This window comes from Pholcus phalangioides, unplaced genomic scaffold, assembly GCF_987345545.1.
Source record: "Pholcus phalangioides strain wild (caught in Gottingen) unplaced genomic scaffold, Ppha-v1.0 ptg000015l_1, whole genome shotgun sequence".
In the NCBI taxonomy this organism is placed as follows: Eukaryota; Metazoa; Arthropoda; class Arachnida; order Araneae; family Pholcidae; genus Pholcus; species Pholcus phalangioides.
Window position 1 is genome coordinate 27,079,563 of NW_028301608.1, and position 19,800 is coordinate 27,099,362.

Sequence of the window (19,800 nt, forward strand, 5' to 3'; positions counted from 1 at the left end):
CTAAAGTCTTAGACTTAGCTTCGAAGCTTCCTCGAGGAGCACATAATACCTCTACCAGGTTGATCAGAGTAACTTTGAGGTCAGTCGAAGAGGATATCTACTCCTCTGAGGGATTAACGTAGTCTTAGAGTTAGTCTCTTACTGAGTGTCATACAAGATTAATTAATTCATCGCTTTATTATCGAATACTAGTTTCCTGATTAAAGGAGTATGACCGTATTCCTGTCAACTCATTTTAGAGAAACGCTTTAAAGACCAAAGCAGTGAATTCATCTAGTTTCTATTGATTATTACTATAACTAAATGCTATTTAAATACTGGAAGTGAATGTTATGCTTCTTTCCAGGTTGTTTCAGTTCATTAAAATTTTTAATTTGCATAAATTATTAGACATGCATTTGACGCTCGTTATAACGACTCATTCCCATCATTCCACAGAAAATGAGCTTTATGTCAAGGGGTCGTTGTAGGATCGGAAGTTGGAGAAATCAGTTTCCTGAGAGAATTGATATTTGGACAGAATATAAAACAGTAAAAAAATTGTACTTATTTTGTTCTAATGTTATAATTTTCAATAAAAATGCAACAGGTTAGAGAACAATAACAAAATTGTAGTAATTACATCTACACACACACACGCACAAAAGATAATTATTTGAAGAAGAAAAACACAGATGGAATTTGTTTAAGAGTGAAGAAGAACCAATGCAGCGGGTCGTCATCGGGGAACCCCATGCATTGCAAAAAAAGTAGGTGTATCTTTCTGAAGGGTGACTGCCTGATTGCACGAAAAATGTCAACCCATTTACCTGGGCGCTGACCCTTGGACGCCGATGTTGGACAAAAAATAAAGTGGAATGAAAGAATTATATTATTTTTTTATTTTATAAAATGTATTATTTTTCGTCCAGCATTTTTTTGAGAAGGCAGGCGTCAGGAAAGATGGGTTGGCATTTTTAGTGCAATTATGCATATAGCCACCCTTCAGAAACGCCTACATTTTTCGAACCATGCATGGATTTCCCCTGATGACTTACTCACAGGTTCTACTTCACTCTTGCATAAATTCTATCTTGTGTTTTTTTTTTCCCCCCTTCAAAAATTATATTTTGTGTACTTATGTTTTTTTGAAGGAAGAAGTGGGCAGCACTAGCGCTTTTGTCATTTAAAAAGCTATTTCACCTTTTTCTTCATTCCCTATTTTCATATTTCTAGATTTTTTTCACGCTGCATTCATTGCTTCTACTATACTCATATATATTATGCCAATTTAATTTTTTAAATATCAAAGGTCAATGTGAAATAACCAGGTAGAATTTTGTCTATTTCTTTGCCAAAAAAGAAACGGGGCAAAGCGGAGTTTGCACGTTGTAGTGGGTCAAATGATCTCGCAGGCAATTATATCGCATGAAAAGTAACGTGACATGAATAGGAAAAAATTTAGGACTCATCATGCTGGTCGCTATAGCAAGCTTCGACTGTATTATTTATGATTTTGTTGTTTACAAAATTAATTGTAGGGAAACAATTTTAAATACTGAATATTTCATTGTTTTTGTGTATTTGCACCGTTTTTGTATGCAGGGTAATTCAGAAAACATGGGAAAAACTTGAAGAGGTGATAGTACACTCCAATACAAACAATTGTCATCAAAGAATGCACGATCTAACATGAAACGAAAACGCACTAGCACGTTTTGAAACGGCCACTCTGCAAACTTTAAAACGTCATTCCTGTTGAAATTTATCGACAGAAAAAAGAACACCATGCATGCAAATGTAACCTGGGGAAGAAGAAGGAACCGTATACAAATCCGTTCTGGTAGTCGTACGACCTGCATCAGACCAGGAACCAAGAAAGGATCATACGTACCCTGAGACATCTATACATAATCATAGTATATACATATTTCATATTTCCCCTAAGTTCTAAGAGTATGTGTTTCAAATTGTGATTTTTGGTAATTATTTCAAGTGTTAAAAATTAAACACATCCTAATATTTTTGTGATGGCATAATGGATCTGTGGCAAATTGTTGGTTCAACATTCAGGGTATATTTTACTTTAAATTATTTGATTTTGCCCCTAATTATTATTCTTTTTTTTTCTTTTTTTTTTGTAATTTTGATGCTGAAACCAGAATTTTCAAACCTGAGGAAACTATTTTTCCTTTTTCACAGAATTCATATTCCATGAGCTGAGCATTTTGAAATACGCGCCGATCGTATTTCATATTTTTCAACGGAAATGCGATCTTAACTAAAATAATAATATCTAAACTGATATATTAAAAGCACATTTCTTTACATACTATCGAAGACATAAATTTCAATATTTCCGTTAATGTTAGTTTCTATGATTTTCATCATAAAATACGAGAAACAAGTTACCATATTACACGGACACATCAAACATCTACCTGCATTATGTAAAAGTTATGCAAACGTCATCGCTGAGATTTATATTCGAAAATATATGTTATATGCAATATGGTATACGAAATTACATTCGAAAGGGAAAAAAATCGTTCCCGATACACGAATAAACACCAAAATTCCATGTATACCAGAATTTTTATAGTAGCAGCTACTCTTGATTCAATTTTTTTCTCCTCTATTTCTTCAAATTTCTTAGAGGAAACTCACTGCCAACATGAAATACATATGTATACAAACAGACTCTATAAATAAATAAATTGGTTCAATTCGGTATCTGTGGGGAGAACAAAAAAATGAAGTAAACCGGCTTTTCCTGAAGAAAGTATTTTTCTTATAAATGATTCAGAGATGGTATTTGTATTTTGTTATTATTTGTTTTTTATTCTTCTTCTATTTCGAATCTAACAACTTATAAAGAATGTTGTATCTATTCCATTTTTTGTTCTTCTTACTTTAAATTTTTAAAATGGTTGTTGTAGATACTTTGGCAGTACAACTGGGTATTGAACATTTGATACATAAGGTGAAACATAAAGAAAAACAACAGGGAAAAAATTTAATACGGGAATTTTGAAGGAAAAGGTAAGAAATAAAAGTATTCCGGACATGCATTCCACTTTCTCACTAAATAAATGAAAACAAAAAACAAACTGGGATTTGCCTTAAAAAGTATTTATTTGCATTTGAATAGCGTAAAGGGGAATTAAGTGATGTTTTTTGTTGGATATTTTTTTCCTCATGTGACTAATATTTAAGCAACTTATACGTTCAATAAATACTGATTTTTATAGAATTATGTTTATAGAAGAAAAAATGTGTGGAAATATTTTATTTGAAGGTAGAGAGGTAGGTTCTTTATAAAATAGCAATTTCATAAATATGAGTGCATATATCAAGAAAACAAAAAGATATCTAACAAAATTCAATCATCTGGGCTAAAGTTTTCTGCCAGGTTAATTGTAAATTGTAATTTGAAATTAAATAATGTATTGGTCCAACTTCTTGAGAAATTTGGAATTGAATTTCCGATTTTGTACGTATGATAAATTATGATGGAAGCGTTCTCTACAAGTCTTCAAATTTTAATTTTTAAGATTTCTTCACTCGAAGTTTTTGTTAAAAGAAGCTCTCTTTTTGTGTTTGTTTTGAAGATTAATCAATATTTTTTTTCTTATAAATTTCACCCCTAAAGCTAATATTCACGCACGAGTGATATTTTTTTTTCTTCAAATTCCTACTTACAACCGAAAGTTTTATATCGATTTTTTCCCCTCGAATTTCTTTAAAAAAATAATAGCAAAAAAATTAATTTTAATTTGTTCTCTTATTTTTCGTTCTCATTTTTTTCAAGAAATATTTTTTCCGGAATTTTTTTTTTCTTTTAATTAAATTGCTTCTCAAGTTGCTTTTTTTTTTCTATTTTCATATTCAGATGTATCGTCAAAAATATTTTTTTATATCAGCTTTTTTTTCCTCTTAAGAGAATTTTTTTGTTTTTATTCTTTTAACTTAACGGATGCAAATTAAAGGAAGTGGAAATTTACAATTTCGGAAATTCGAAGTGTCGAAGGTGTGTGTGTGTGCGCGCGTTCGAATGTCGATACAACCAATTATGATCTGTGAATTAGAAATTTTCTTTTGAATTTCGATTTCGTTGCCTTAGAAAAAGAGTTTTTGTAGTAATTGAATTCCGGATACAAGAATTCGAAAAGTTACGGTTTAAAATTTCTCCTTGTAATCAAATTTTACTTTATTTTTGTATAAGTATTCGACACATTTCGCAATGGAAAGTCGTAATTCGGAAGAAAACGCAAAATATGAAAAATATTAGATTAATATAGTTCTACTGTATAGCGAGTACAGAGATACACTTATATTGATTATATTTAAAGTTACGTCATCTAAATTATATCGTAGCTGTGTTATCGAATATTCGAATCATGTTGCGGAGATACACAATCATCCGTTGTGAAACTGTTTTTCAATTTTTTTCAGCATTCTTATGGTATCAAGGAAATATACTTTCATTTGCATATTACAATTTCTACTTGCCTTAATGATGATAAAGAGATTCAGATTTTGAATGGTGCACCTTGATCTATAGGTTCAATAATATAATTGGTATCAAGTGTTACATATTCTCGATGCACTCCAGCTGAACAATCTTAAACTCGGCGTTCAATTATCAAAGAAAAAAAATAATATTCACATTTTTTGTTTGTTTTTGAAAATTTGTTGCTTAACAATTTGATCAAATAAAAGAAAGTCTGCCCTGTAGAATCTTTTCCAAACTAAATTTGCCCATACACAAATTATGATTCTTTTCCCCGTCAACTTCGAATTATCCAAAACATTAGAAAACATATCGAATTAAACAAGAAATTTTAATATAGTAAACTCAAGGGAGTTCGTAAAATTTCAAATTAACCAAGTCCTACTGTACCATATTGAAAGCCTGCCTGCTCTCTGGGGCAAGACTTTTTTCTAATGGGAAATTGGCTCGCATTCACGCGTCAAAGTTGTTAAAACAGCAGAAAACCAACTTCAGCCGACCACTAATTCCCCACCTACAAGATCGGAACCTGACCTCTCACGATGGGAGCACAGTGCGGTCAGGGCCGGATCTTGAATCCCGCAAACCATGTAGCCGCAGAAGGCGTCAACTGAAACGGGGTGATTCTGTATGGCAGCAACTGAATTGGAGGGGCGATTTGCTAACTTTTCCGACACAACTCTGCCTCTTTTGAGGGAACGGAAGTAAGGTGCTTTGCATCAGTCCGGGGTTGTGAGCGGTTCTATCTATCTATCTCAACACATTTCGGCCTGCACCATTCGTTAAAAATTCCCTAGATGAATGTTTGTGAGCTACGCATGTACGGTTTGATGGCAGTATTGTCGGGGGAACCCTCTATATTCGAAAAGATTCGTATAATTTATATTCCTGTGGATGAGTGTAGTTTTTCGGGTAGAGGTTGTAAATACATTAAAGAAATATATCTTTTCCCGGATATTATGCCGAAATGGTCTCTGAAAGAATAGTTATCAGATCTCTGCTGAGAATCGAACCCAGATCCTTTTCAAACTGAGCAAATGCGCTGCCATATAAGCCACTGGAGACACGACACTCTGATTCCCTTATTTCACGCAATGTGGCGTAAGGTGCTGAAGTAGAGGCATTGATAGCCTCCCTTAACCTTCAGCAAATGGCCCTAGGTGAAACGATAGATAAGCAGAGTGAACCGGATGTTGTTGTTGTTTTCTTTAAGCCCAATACATCAAGTAAATAGACGTTTTTTTCTATATATATTGGGCTGTGAAAAAAGCCGTCTCACTCGATCAAATATATTTTTAGAAACTGTTGCCTCATTGCTGCAATATGGTCACTTGTTAGTCGTCCCCGGATGTCAAAGTAAATTGTTGTGTGTGTCACGATGTCATCCAGAACCACTCTCGTATGGGTGTGCGACAGGTACGGTCGCACCGGGCTTTGGGGTGCACTCACGGTAATAGAAGTGACAAAATATGCATTTACATCAAAAACAATTTGTCGTAGTATACAAAGGTGACTGAGCTTCAACTGATTTCATTCTATGCTGTTGTGGGAATCTATTCTGTTGGGAAAACAGAACTTTCCAAGGACTATACCTTGCCCGGTTTCGTAGAGCAGGATTGGTGGTTAGAGAATTTCTTAAGTTTATCGTCTCAAACAATTCCATTATTTTGCTTGTTTTCATAAGTCAGGCTATTCAATATTTAGAAGGGAAAAGAATTCCTATTCTCAATTTGTAAAATTTATGAAGCTTCAATTTCCTTAAAAAGCTTGGCTTTAAATCTTTATTCATTAACTTTTACGAAAAATATTTTATTATTGTTTTGTTTTTGTTTTGTTTTTTTCTGAAATCATAAACAATATATTGAAAACTGCATCACACATAAAACCAGGAATGCGATTGGCATTGAAAAAAGAAATTATGCAGGTAGAAACGACTTGCATATATAATGATTACAAACGGAAACCCATAATCTAAATACGTTTCTTCTAAGTTTTTGCACTGATTGTCATGGAACATTTCGGCTTGGAACGTAGAGAGATTCTGATTATTTGCCTTAATGCCACTTCATAAAAGTACTCCCGGCACTGATTCCCTTTTCCGGTATTTTTAATGGAGAATATCCAAAAGCGGAAAAAGGGATGAGGGCAAAAAAAAAAATTACATCGGAAATACTAAGAAACTCATTCAAACTCTATTTCGGTCTCACCGACTTTCCGCACGCAATATTACGATTTACCTCGTATGCAGAAAACTTCGCTTCTATGTCATATGAACTTTTATACTCATACTACGTAAGGATAATAAAATGTAGTATGTAGTGTTTTTTTTTTTTTTTTCATTCGACAACATTAGTTGCGTAATGTTCAACAAATGGTCTGTTCTAATGCGAACTCGCCATTTCAAATACGGCGTTCGTTTTGCGTTTTCAGAGATTTACTCGGGATTCGGATTAATCACTGCAGATATCTACCGCATATTTCGGTTTTTTTAACGTATCTAAGAAAACCTTCGAAGGGGGTGTGTGCCGTTGTATTTTTCTTGTTATATTCATAGATATTTCAAATTTGAAATTTGCTAAAAAAGGCTACTTGGTTTGTGGCATAAAATTAAACTTGGTATAACCGAACGAAATAGACACGTTTAAAATTATTGCATAGAACCATGAGTATTACAGATACGGGGTGCCTTGAAATAGAGTAGCGGTATTTAAAAATATTTGTATTAGGCGAACTTATAGATAATTGGAATATTAGGAATTATCCCTTGAGTTTCTTATTTATTATTATGCTGAAATTACATGTTTAATTTGATCTCTTTTCCATGTTTTGGATAATTCGATGTTTGATTGCATGTCACATTTGCATTTGTTTTTTCTTTGCCCAATATTCCAAGCAAATTTTTACTCACCCTTTTCGTTTTTTCGTAGTTTACTGATCGTGTGTACAGGTACGAGAGGTATGGCATTTTACTGGCAAACCGTTAATCCTAGATCTATACTTTCGATTAGAAAAAGTGTCAAATTAACGTATAGCACTCTGATATGTCATTCATGTTTCAAGGGGTTGCATAGTAATTAAAATAAAAAAAATAACGTTTTATGCAGTCCCCGTGTGCTCCAAAACGCAATTAGAAAGTGGTTGCCTTGTGTTTCCTGATGCGAACAAAACAAATTCCATGTTTCTCTAAGCTTATTATTCAATTAGTTATTTAAATTCGAAAAACGGAGGAAATTTATGAAAGAACAGCGTTGAATAAGGGTTAAACAGTTTTTCCGCATTTTGACACTGTTTTTTCGAATCTTACCTCCGTTTTTCACAAATCCGATTATCTCAGTGAATACTGCAGTTAGAAACATGGATTTTTTTTGTTGTTGTTGGCATCAGGAGAGACAGGGCAACAACTTTTTTAATCCAGTTTCGGGGCACATGGGGACTGTATAAAAAGTTACTTTTGTATTTCAATGATTATGCAACCCCATGAAGCATGAATGACGTATCTGAGTACTACACGCTCTTAAAAAGCGAATAGAATGCTTGGTCTCATTTTCAAAAAGGTCTCTTCGCGTTCTCCTAAAGTCATTCTTCCGCTTTTTCGAGGCTTAGTTCGTCCTGGACTGGAGTATGCTGTAAAGTTTTGGAGACCATACCTACAGAGGCACATAGACTTGGTTGAAGGGGTCCAGAGAAGAGCTACGCGTGTCCTTATTGGCACACAGGGCTTGAGTTATGAAGAGAGACTTCATTTTTTGAATATGTTTACATTGGATGAACGCAGGTGTCGAGGAGATATGAAAGAAGTGTTCAAAATTTGCAATGGGATGGATAGGATGGACCATGAACTTTTAGTACACCGCCAATCGACTGCTTTTACAAGGGGACACCAGTATCGATTGGTGAGGGACAATGCAAGGTTATGGTGTCGCAGGGAATTTTTCTCTAATAGGGTTGTTAATAAATGGAATAGCTTACCCCCGGAGGTAGTATACTGTAACACAATTGACACGTTTAAAAAGAAATACGATAAACATGTTGGGGTAAATCGAGAAGCTATCCATTCTTAGAATAAGACAACCATAAGTATTCTTTATGGGCATTGTATAATATTTTATCATGTGTATATATTGTTTACAATTTTTGTTAATTGCATTTTTAATTGGGTTGCTATATTTTTGAAATATATGGCATCCATATTTTTATGGACATCTTTTTCTCAGCCATCGTTGGGCATTTTGCCTGTTGTCTCGTTGTATTTGTATTTACACGTTATTTGGAACCTTTTTCTAATTGGAAATATATATCTCTAAGATCCACGGTGCGCCATTTAAAATGTAATGTCATACATCCTGTTTTCTATGTACCCTGTATATTATATATATGTTACTGTAAAAGCCCGAAGACGGTGTGTGTGGTAAAACCTAGGTCGTATCGGTAAATACTAGGCTTCATCAGTCTTGGTAAGATGGTAAAAGCCCAAAAAAAAATTGGAAACATTTTTATTTTTATTAAGTCAAAGTTCGTTTATAATTAATCAGTTGATTATGATGTTCCTGTCGTTCAATAACGAATAATTATTGTTGTTTATGAATTAAAATAAATTGATATTTAATAAATGAATTAATCACAACACTACCTTTGCAGTTCCTCAAGTAACAATTATCATAAATTTATGATTTAATCGACTTAAAGTTCATATATGCTGTTCGGGCTATAAAAGCCGATTTTTAATGAATCAATTGACCATCATGAATTTATTAGTTTCTGATGCTTAATTATTTTAAAATAATAATTAAAGGTTAATTAATTGATGGCCAATTATTTATAGTCAATGCATTTGATAAATAAAAAGGGGTCATGGCAAAATAAGTTTCAGTCATATATATATATATATATATATATATATATAAATACTTATAATTATTAATTAATAAGTGTCATTTGTTAGGAAGTTACCAAATAACTTTAATTATTAATTAACTTCCATTATTTAATTATTAGAATTACCAATAAATTAATAAGCATCAGGAACATTTTTTAGTTAAGGATGGTTTATTGATTCATTAAAAACAGGCTTTAACTCGGTGAAAATCCGAAATGAAAACGTCTACAAGTTTTTTTCTGGCTTTTACCAACTCGCCTTGATAAAAACTAGGTCTTGCCGGTAAATCTTCGATTTTACCAGTCTTCTGGCTTTTACCGTAACATATATATATATATATATATGTGTGTGTGTGTGTGTGTGTGTGTGTGTGTGTGTAACTTGCAGCCTATATATTTAAACATTAAAAAATTACAGTACAAAACAATCTCAATTTTTCTTTTGTTTTTTGTCGAAATTTATTGGTTTCTTTTTCTTCTTTCATTTTTTTGGAACAATGTAACATTTTTCATCCTATCCCCACGAAGTATATACGCTTGTTCATTCAACTCTGAAATAAAATAGTGGTCAACTTACTGATGTGGACATTGATGGAAAGTAGAGAATAAAGCCACGTTTAATTTTCTCACGAAAAGTTCGAAAACTAACCTAACAAAACAACAGAATTCCCTATTCCAACACTTGCAGGAACTACGAACATGTTAGAAATAATAAAGCTATTGAAGGTCGTGTCTTTAGTTATCTAAATCAACTAGAAGACTGCACAATGTTCAAGATCATCAAAGAAAATTATAAACGTATGAATGAAATAATTTTCGTTATCGTTTACATTTTATACAAACCTTAATTTCCTAATTTCAACAAAGAGAAAATTAGCATAGTAAGTGATCGCATTGAAATATTTTTGATAATTATCAAGAGTTTCTGATGAAATTTTGAAACAAAATTTGATATTTTCTCTGGAGATGCTACTAGAATAAAAATATATGGAGAGTAAGTTTATTTTTTCTAGTTCTTGAAACGAAAAATCAAGCACAACACTATATACGCATTCAAACTGTTAGGTAAAAATACAAATATACAAATACAACGCCACAACAGGCAAAATGCCTAATGAGGTGGCTGAGAAAAAGATGCCTATAAAAATATGGATGTCATATATTTCAAAAATACAGCAGCCCAATTAAAAATTCAATTAATAAAAATTATAAACAATATAAAATAACTGTGTGTAACTGTACACACAAAGTTACACTTCCGGCACAACTCAGTAGGTAGTAAATTGCCCATAGATGGTGATAAACCTGAGTTGTGCTAGGTTTGAAATAAAAGAAAAGTTCTTGAAACTTTTGGATTGGATTTTTTTTTTTTGCATTCTCAGGTTCCTACGAAATCGCAAGTATTTAAATCGGACCACCTTTGTAACCAATGCAGTCATTCCATTAATTTAGAGATAGCTCAGTTGGGTCGTTTGATATAAGGACGTAATTATATCTGAATATTTCCTCTAGTAAATTTTGAACTCAACAATCCGAGATGGGGTCTTGAATGAATCGCTATATCTCGGGTTTAGAGAAATTGATGGCAGGTGGCAACACTACACATACCAATAATTACATAAAAAGAAATTTGACGTTAGGTTTATAACACGGACACGCACATCCCAACATGGTTCAATTCGTTAAAAGATCCACAGAGGAATATGGACGAGGTGTATGTGTGATTGAGTGGTAAGTTGGGTTCTGCTGTTGCGACCTCTTCGTGGTGGCTCTTCCAGCCTGGATGCTGAAAGGCTTTTCCAGCATGACTTCTTAACCGCTTATATCACCTTTGGTGACAGAGTGGGAGTCATGTTCTGGTTTGGTGGTGGTAGTGGTTGAGTAGTAGTAGTATGTCTCGGTTGATTCGTTCGAAGTAATATGAATGGTTATCTCCGAACGCCGCCATCTGTTCGTAATTTTTTTAACCACAATAGCATTCTGAATACAATTTCTGGCTTGTCATATATCTGTGCTGCCAGGATCTCTTTTTTTCAACACCAACTATTTTCTTAATATTGCTTTTTTAAAATCTTCCGGCTAATTTCAGAACCCCTGTTCGTATGAATTACTTACATGAGTTTGTTGCATCTTCAAGTACTTTATATCCCTTTCAGACCTGAGCATTCATTTTCTATTTTCTTTTTTGGCATTTTCACACATTCTTTACATTTTTGTTACTCAAAAAATGCTTTAAAACATAAATGCCAGAAAATCTTATTTTTCAATTTTTTTCACAAGTTTACAATTTTTTTCCAGAATTTTATTGCTAAATTTTATGTAATGCCATCATACCTTTCCCGGATGCCATCTTAGAAAGCAAACCTTGAAAGTTCAACTTCAAGCGCCGCCCTCTTATGGAAAGCCCACAAAGTTCATGTTCACCATATTTCTAGTTCACACACAAAATTTCACAATCCTTTAAAACAAGGCTCACCTCCCTGAGGTCAAAAGAAAAAAATCTACAGTGAGCAAAGGAAAGAGAAGAAAAGCGTGTGTAATGCTTATGTGTGGTGCTGCCATCAATTTTTCTAACTATGAGTGAATTGTAATGATTGGATAATTGCACCGTTGTAAACCTGTTTCTCTCGGTTGTGAGATTCAGAGATGGCAGCACCACACTTCACAAGCATTACACAGAAACAAACTTATTAACACATTAAGTTCACAAAATATATACGGACTTTCCGGTATGTATCAATTCGTTAGAAATCCCGTAGAAGAATGTGTCCGGGATCCATGTACGGTTAAGTAATAGCAGTAAGAAAAAAACAACCCACACATTTCTCGCACCAGGGTCTGAAATAGTTAAAGGCAATTCATACACTGAAATAAATTGATTCCTTAAATAAGAATAATGCACCGAAATATTAATACTTGAAACTCTATTTCTACCTCTTTCACAGAAATCGCCACATTCTTGGTTATTTCATCACTTAAAAAGTGTCAAAATAACATCTCAGAATTTATTTATTGTCAGTCAAATCCTTTTTTTTATGTTTCTTGAATCATTCTAAGTATTTATTTCCTAATAAAATTTCGAAACCGGTTCTTTCTTTTGTGTCCATCCCATACTCCGGATATTCAAATCATCTCACAACTTATGTATAGCATGCATTCACTCAGACAAGATAAGGTTCTTTATAGTCACCCGGAAGAACATACGAATATACGGCAAGAATAATAGCTTGTTTTCGCTGTACTATCTCTCAAATTTATTCAACTATATCAATTTATTAAACTACTTCTGTCATAAATTCTCGGACGAAAAAAAAAAACACCATATCAAAATTTCAAAAAGTTTATGCAGTCAACAATAAATTAGCATTTTTATTTGTGTAATGTTAGCTGTAAGATAAACAAAACAAAACAAAAAAATTATCATCCCTATCTCATAGAAAAATATCACTCGAAGGTAGATAGACTAGATGTCGCACGAAAACTAAGATAAACGATTTCCGTCAAGGGCGTATCAAATCTTTTCCTCCTGATTGGCTCTTCTGCACATAAACTTATCAACACACAAGATCTCGGGTGACATAAACTTCAACAAAAGGAATAGGAGACCAAAAAAAAAAAATTTTTTTTTTTTTAATTTTTTTATTGGATCATCCCAAAAAAAAATATATTTCTTATCAGCAAGGAAAAATACATTTCTTTATGGAAAGAAAGAAAGCGGGATCTGCAATCCTTCCCCCTCTTCCTACTACAGCAACGTTTATTGATGAAGGGTAATATACTCACCTTGTATTTGAGAGAGGAAAAAAATTGTAAAAGGTATAATCCCGGAGGAGAAGATCCATAGCAGCAGGCACGTGGAAAAACTAAAATAAAATGAACACGTAGGGGAAAAAAAATAAAGCTTCGGAAATAAACGAACTGGATGAACACAACCAAGGAAAACCGGTCAATAAAATAAATAAATAAATGTACTGAAAAGAAAAAAAAATACAGGGGCGATAAGTCTGAATATATGGACATGGAAAAAGCCAGAAAAAACAAACTATTGTTTTTTATATGTATACGGATTTATTAAGTCTTGAGTTTGTACTTCTCTATTTTTGTTTTTTGTTCTGTTGTTGAGAAATCTTCGATTTATTTTTTTTTCTTCTCTTTTTCAATGTTTTCTATTGCTTTCCGGGATTTTGCTTATTAGTCTGAAACAGGTCAAGATATTAACTGATAGTTGGGATTTTTCTTGTAATGAAGTTTGTGGAAACTGTTTATAACTTAGGTATGTGTATATACAAATACATGGCAACAGCCGGCGAAATGCCCAACGAGGTGGCGGAATAAAGATGTCCATAAAAATATGGACATCACAATATTTGCTACAATAGTTGCTGTATTTCAAAAATACAGCAACCCGATTATAAATGCAATTATAAAAACCAAAACCTAAAATACATACATGATAAAATACTATATGTAATGCCCATAAACAAAAATATTTATCGTTGTCTTATATAAAAATGGATAGCTTCTTGATTTACCCAAACATGTTTATCGTATTCCTTTTAAAAATATGTCACGGTAAATGTGATAAATTTTGTTATTATGCATACTTACCGACCATTTTGTAAAGTTTTATAAATTTTGCGAATTTATCGGATTAGCCGGCGATTATGCATAGTTTACACCTCGTATTGGTAAATATGAGAGACAGAGATAGATCGTTAATTAATTACTCAAATTTACTGCGAATGTTCTCAAACTTCAGCCAAGGTTGATGGATTCGATCGGTGATGTTGATCATGTTTTAGAAATGAAGGAAGGAAAATAAATGTGAAGGAAGCTGATATTATACAATGTTGATAATAATTTATACGTTTCCATTCAATATTTATTTTCATTAAATTTAATTTTTATGGCAAAAATATGCGTAGAGCACCCATCACGTACGGAAGAAACTGAGAAGTGGTTGAATTTCGGTTATTTTTTCACGTGATTTTTTCCATATTTATCATACTTACCAACTTCAATCGGGAATTGCGCATAATCACCGGAAAAAGTGATGATTGTAAGAAAACTTATCAAACTTAATAGATGTTTGGTAATTATGTATAATCACTTATTTATCACATTTATCGTAACATATACAGGGTGGTAACTATCGACCGCCCATTAATTAAACACGTGATTCCTTGATGGAAAAGTGTTTTCAATTTTTTGATTTCGCGCATAATTAATGAAAAACCCTTTAGAAATTGATGATGTTGCTTCAGAGTCCTACAAAATTCACCGCAAACCAGAACGTGGCTCTCACTCGGTCCCAAAGAGGGTATATTCCTCTTAAGCGGTTAATGAAGCCACGCTGGAAAAAAAGACGGAGAAAAAGAGAAGACAAAAAAAACAACCGAAATATAAAAAAATAATGAGAAAAAAATACAATAATACTTTTTTTTTTAAAAATCAATATTTCTTGCAGACAAACACGCAAAAATACCGGAATCCCGCCATATCAGCGTGGAATTCAAGTACACTGCTGGTCGAGAAGATTTTCAACATTTCAAGAATAAAGGTAGTTATCTCCACCGCTCTTCATCTTGCTAAAATAGATTCCTCGCCAAAATATAAAAAATGTTAGACATTCATCAAATGAGGATTATATAAACATACATAACAGAAATCAGTGGAAATCCAGATGAACATCACTGTCCAACACAGAAAAGACATTATGCAACGTTATAAGGACCCTCAAGCTTCATAATCAGAATCTGGGGCATGAGTCACTGTCATTAAGCACTTCTTGTTGGGCTCTTGGCACTATTATTTTATCCTGATTGTCATTGATGAATTTTATCAGGGTGCATATCTTGTCACGAATTTCTTTGTTACTCAGGATATGTTTTGCTGTGACATTTTCTGTTGGGCAATGCAGGTGAAATCGTTGAGTAACTGGGCACTCTATGCTGAGGTGTAAAAACAGTCAAGATATCAAAGAAACATATCTTGGACTGAGAAAAAGCCATCTATCTCTTTTACGTTTTTTGTTCCCAATTTTATATATAATATTTTTTAAATTCTCATTTTTCTTTTCTTTTTTTTACATTTTATTTTCACCTTTATTCGTCTAAAATTGTTTTTATTTTTTAGTCCATCGGGCGTACTGTATATTTTTATTCCTTTACCTTATGCATTTTTTACGATTTATGTGCAGTTTATTCATTTTTTTTTCCAAGTGTAACTGGATTTTTTCTGTTGTTAGAGTGATAAATAAATATATAAATGATAACCCTTGCCGCCTGGCAGTCGAGTAGTTAGGGAGCTAGCCTTTCACTGTACAGGTTTGGGTTCGGGCATGGATTTTTACTAACACTAACAAATTCCCTGGACGGGTCATGCTGATCCCTTGGGAATATGTGAAAATCACGTTAAAAAAAAAATAGCATAACATGTAATCTGACTGAAATTACAGAGTAAAAAAGAAGACCCATGCAGTTAACACTATGCACTGTATACGCCTTCCCTCAAAAAATTTAATTTGATAGTGAAGAGCAAAAGATTCCCACGTTTTGTCAAAAATGTGTTGATTTTGGGGAAAACATTTTTTTTCGATAAATTTCGTTTGGCTAATACTTTTCAAATGTGACAATAAATTTGACAATATGGTGGTGCGAATTTAACACTTAATAACAAGGCTAACATCACTCTGCACGAAAAGGAAAAGCACCAACTGATTGTTACAAAAACGGCCTGTCACAAAAATTCAAAACGTTTTAACTCAAATATTTGACATGAACAGTTTTCGTATTCGTTTATCACATGGAGCCACTTATGTAATTATTTGGTGGTAGATTGTTACCACCCTGTGTAGGAAGTGCGAGTAAATTGAAATCTACTATTTTTATTTATTTTTTGATTACTTCAATTTAAAACACGATAGAAACCTGATACCGATATTCCACTCCGAGCTGAGTCAAGACAGCCGGAAAATCAGAAGAAAACACGGAAAAATGATACCGATATTTTTAAAAAAAAATTTGGAATCGTGGTTGTGAATTGACAAGCAGTATTTCAAAACAAATATCAAGTCTGGTGGTGGCAAGTGGTGGTTTCATAGTCTGTTTACAAGCGCGTTACAAATAGAATCTTCCTTCTATGCCCTAGAAATGTCAAGATTTCAGGACTCGACTTTGACTTGATGGATCCCTGGGAAAAGAGGTTTAGTACGTGAGCAAATACAGTACATTTTGTTTGTAAATACATAAAAAAGAGATATGCATTATTTATATATATTTTAAATGGGAAATGTGATGTAATATTCTGTGAAATATCTTACAATAAACACACTTTCTTGTTCGCACTCTCTCATATGATAATGTCGTCAAAATTTAATTTGTGAGGTATCCCAGCTTCAATACAAAATAAAGCTAAAAAGATTTTCTTGTAAATCTTGAAAAAGTAGGTTATTGTGATTTCTTCCTTTTTAATAAGAAGAATGATCTTCTTCTAGAACAGATGGATATTGATATACAGACAGTTTGATATTGGCGATGTGGTCAATGATGATTCAATGACGTCTCAAGATTTGGAAACGTCTCTTCTAAACCGCTAGCGTTATTTAACATTTGCGTCACCAACCTTAACCAAGCAGGAAAATTGTTGCAATTCGTCTGAAAAAGTGTTTGCAAGATGAGATGCATAAAATTTTGCATTGCAAATATACAGAGCATTATGAAGATTTGAGGATGGCATGTTGATAAAACATACAAACTTTCTTGTCATAGCTTCATAAATCATTTTACGGTCAAAAAGATGTGAAATTGAAAAATCGATCAAATCACTGTGACACATTGAAACATATTTTTATCGGGGTTTTAATATTGCAATAGGTGCATTTTACTGTATAAAATATGTTATTGACTGGTATAATATTAAAAACCGTAGCATATAGGCCCATATACAATACAAATACAATACATCTACTGTATCTACTATCAAAGGACAAACTTGGGAAAAAAAGGGCGAAAATTCGGAAGATTCTTTGAAGTTACAATTTATCAAAAATCTTTTAAATTCTGATATACCAATACCTCCTCAACTTTCAATGAGCAATGCCTCGTCGAATATCACAGTTGAAACGTGGAACTTTTTTGTTAGGGCTAAGTAAGTCGACCGAGAAACAACTCGTATAGGAAGTTAGAAAACTGAGGAAACTTATGAAATGGGGCTAAATACTGAGCAGCCATTCGGAAACGTATGAAATATTACATTTAATATTTTGGTACGCATACGACTTGTAGTGGATAATAGTACAATCAAAAACTGTACAGGGTGATTCTAAACTCATGAGACTAACTTTAAGAGGTGATATAAGACATCTAAACAAGCACTTTTTATCATAGAATGTGTGTTCGAATCGCAATAGCGAAGGCAGTAGACGGTGTTTTTTGAGAGCACTTCACCAAAAACGAAACGTCATATTTTTCCAACGGATTTGCTGTGATATGTGCTACCAGCCATTCGAGGGTACATATTCACGTTCGGATTGGATTGGAGTATGTTTTTTTATGAGTGCCAGGACCATCAAGGTTATGCTGCACCAAACGATGATCAAACGGTATCATGACTTGTGGTATAATTTGCACGTCCAGTTGCGCGACATTCAACCTTGAAGGTTGCAAGACAAAAAGTCTACCAGATTATAATGCCCTGCACCCTCAAATGGTTGATTCCACTTATTGCAGCAAATCCGTCAGAATAATGATATTTGCTTTTAGTGAAGGAGTCATATATATAATCGCTTAAAGTTTGTCGCATGAATTTAGAATCAGCCTGTGTTTAATTTCTTTTTCAATATACACAATACCCTAATATTGAATTCACCGAATTCAATAGCTAGCTCTTTAAATTTTGTGGTGTTTGTTCAGAACATGATATCTCCAAAAAACTGTTTTTTCTATCTAAAAGTAAGTCTTGCTAAGTATAAGTAATTAGAAGTTAGATAAATGCACAAATACGTGCCTACAGCTAAACAACATGCTGATGTATATTTTAATTTGTATTTTTGCATATGCTTTATTTTTGATTTTTAAATGACAATGAAAATGCTTATATCTGAAAAATACGATTTTGGAGTTATCACCACAGAATTTTAAATTATATTAAATAAGTTTCAGCGAAAGCGTAATTTCATTATATGTGACTCTGCTAAGTATTTATAGGTGACGTATAACGTATATGAGCTTACAAGCCAATCTAGAGTGTAACACGAAACTCATTAGAATTTAATTATTCCGACACGTAACATTACTTGGTGAAATTCTAAAAACTTAATTACGAGTGAGGATGGGTAAAAAAGGGGGAGTTTTTTATGAATATAAGTTCAAGAGTTAAGAAGAAAATAGAAAACATAAGATTAATTACGTAAATTTAAGAAAAAGTTTTTTTAGCTTAACAGGTATGAATAAAAAAAATAGTACAGTAATACATGCATATACAAGCAAAGAGATAAATATAGTAGAACCGCAACAAAAAAAAATTTAACTTCTAGATTAAACTTTCTTCCGCACTTAAAGTGAATTTTTTTTAAAGCACTCACACTCAAATTGGTTCTTCAAAGTTAACAAACTTACTTACCATAAATTATGTAAATAATTATGTAAGCACACACTAATAATGTGAAATAATCGTTTCCGTGCACTATTTAGATCTAGAGGTAAGTAAGTTAACGTGGCTGGGAAATTTAGTGGAAGAAAGAAAAAAAATAAACGAAAAAAAAAAAGTAAAATCGAAGTTAATTTTCTTACAAAACCATCGCGGCCATTTTAACGAGCAATTAATTTACATCATCGTCATCAACAAACTTTCTCCAACTTTAAGTTCATTGAATTCAGCTTAAGCATTTTTACAAGACATTTAACTTCGTACGTCTATGAAAAAGAAGTTTAACAATTTGTGGAAAGAAATTCCAAAAAAAAAATTGGAATTTATATTTTTCTTTCGGCTATTAACCTTACGTCGTTTCAAACAGCTTATGTTTCTGCATCGTGAAAACCGCAGCCAAGATTTAAACCCAACCTAGTGTAAGGTGGTGTGGGAAAAAAACGTTTTGGAAAACGTGGAATCTCGTCATATCTCGTAAACCAGTTGATGTAAATATATGAAAATGTAACATCAATAATTTAAAGTGGAACTAAACATTTTGCAGTGAGAATAATTTTTATGCGTGCTGCATTGCTCCAGAAAAAAAAAAATTAATTATATTAACGGTCAAAACATGGGAAAAGGTATAATGACCCACACGCGCGTGTTTTCTGACGTCGGGGAAAGGCATTCACGTTTTTCTCATGTTGACGAAACGGCCGAGACGGTTTTGAGCAGTCACGAGCTGGAATTGAATTTTTATCGCGAATGTGGCCAAATACAACATATTTACAGTATTACACATT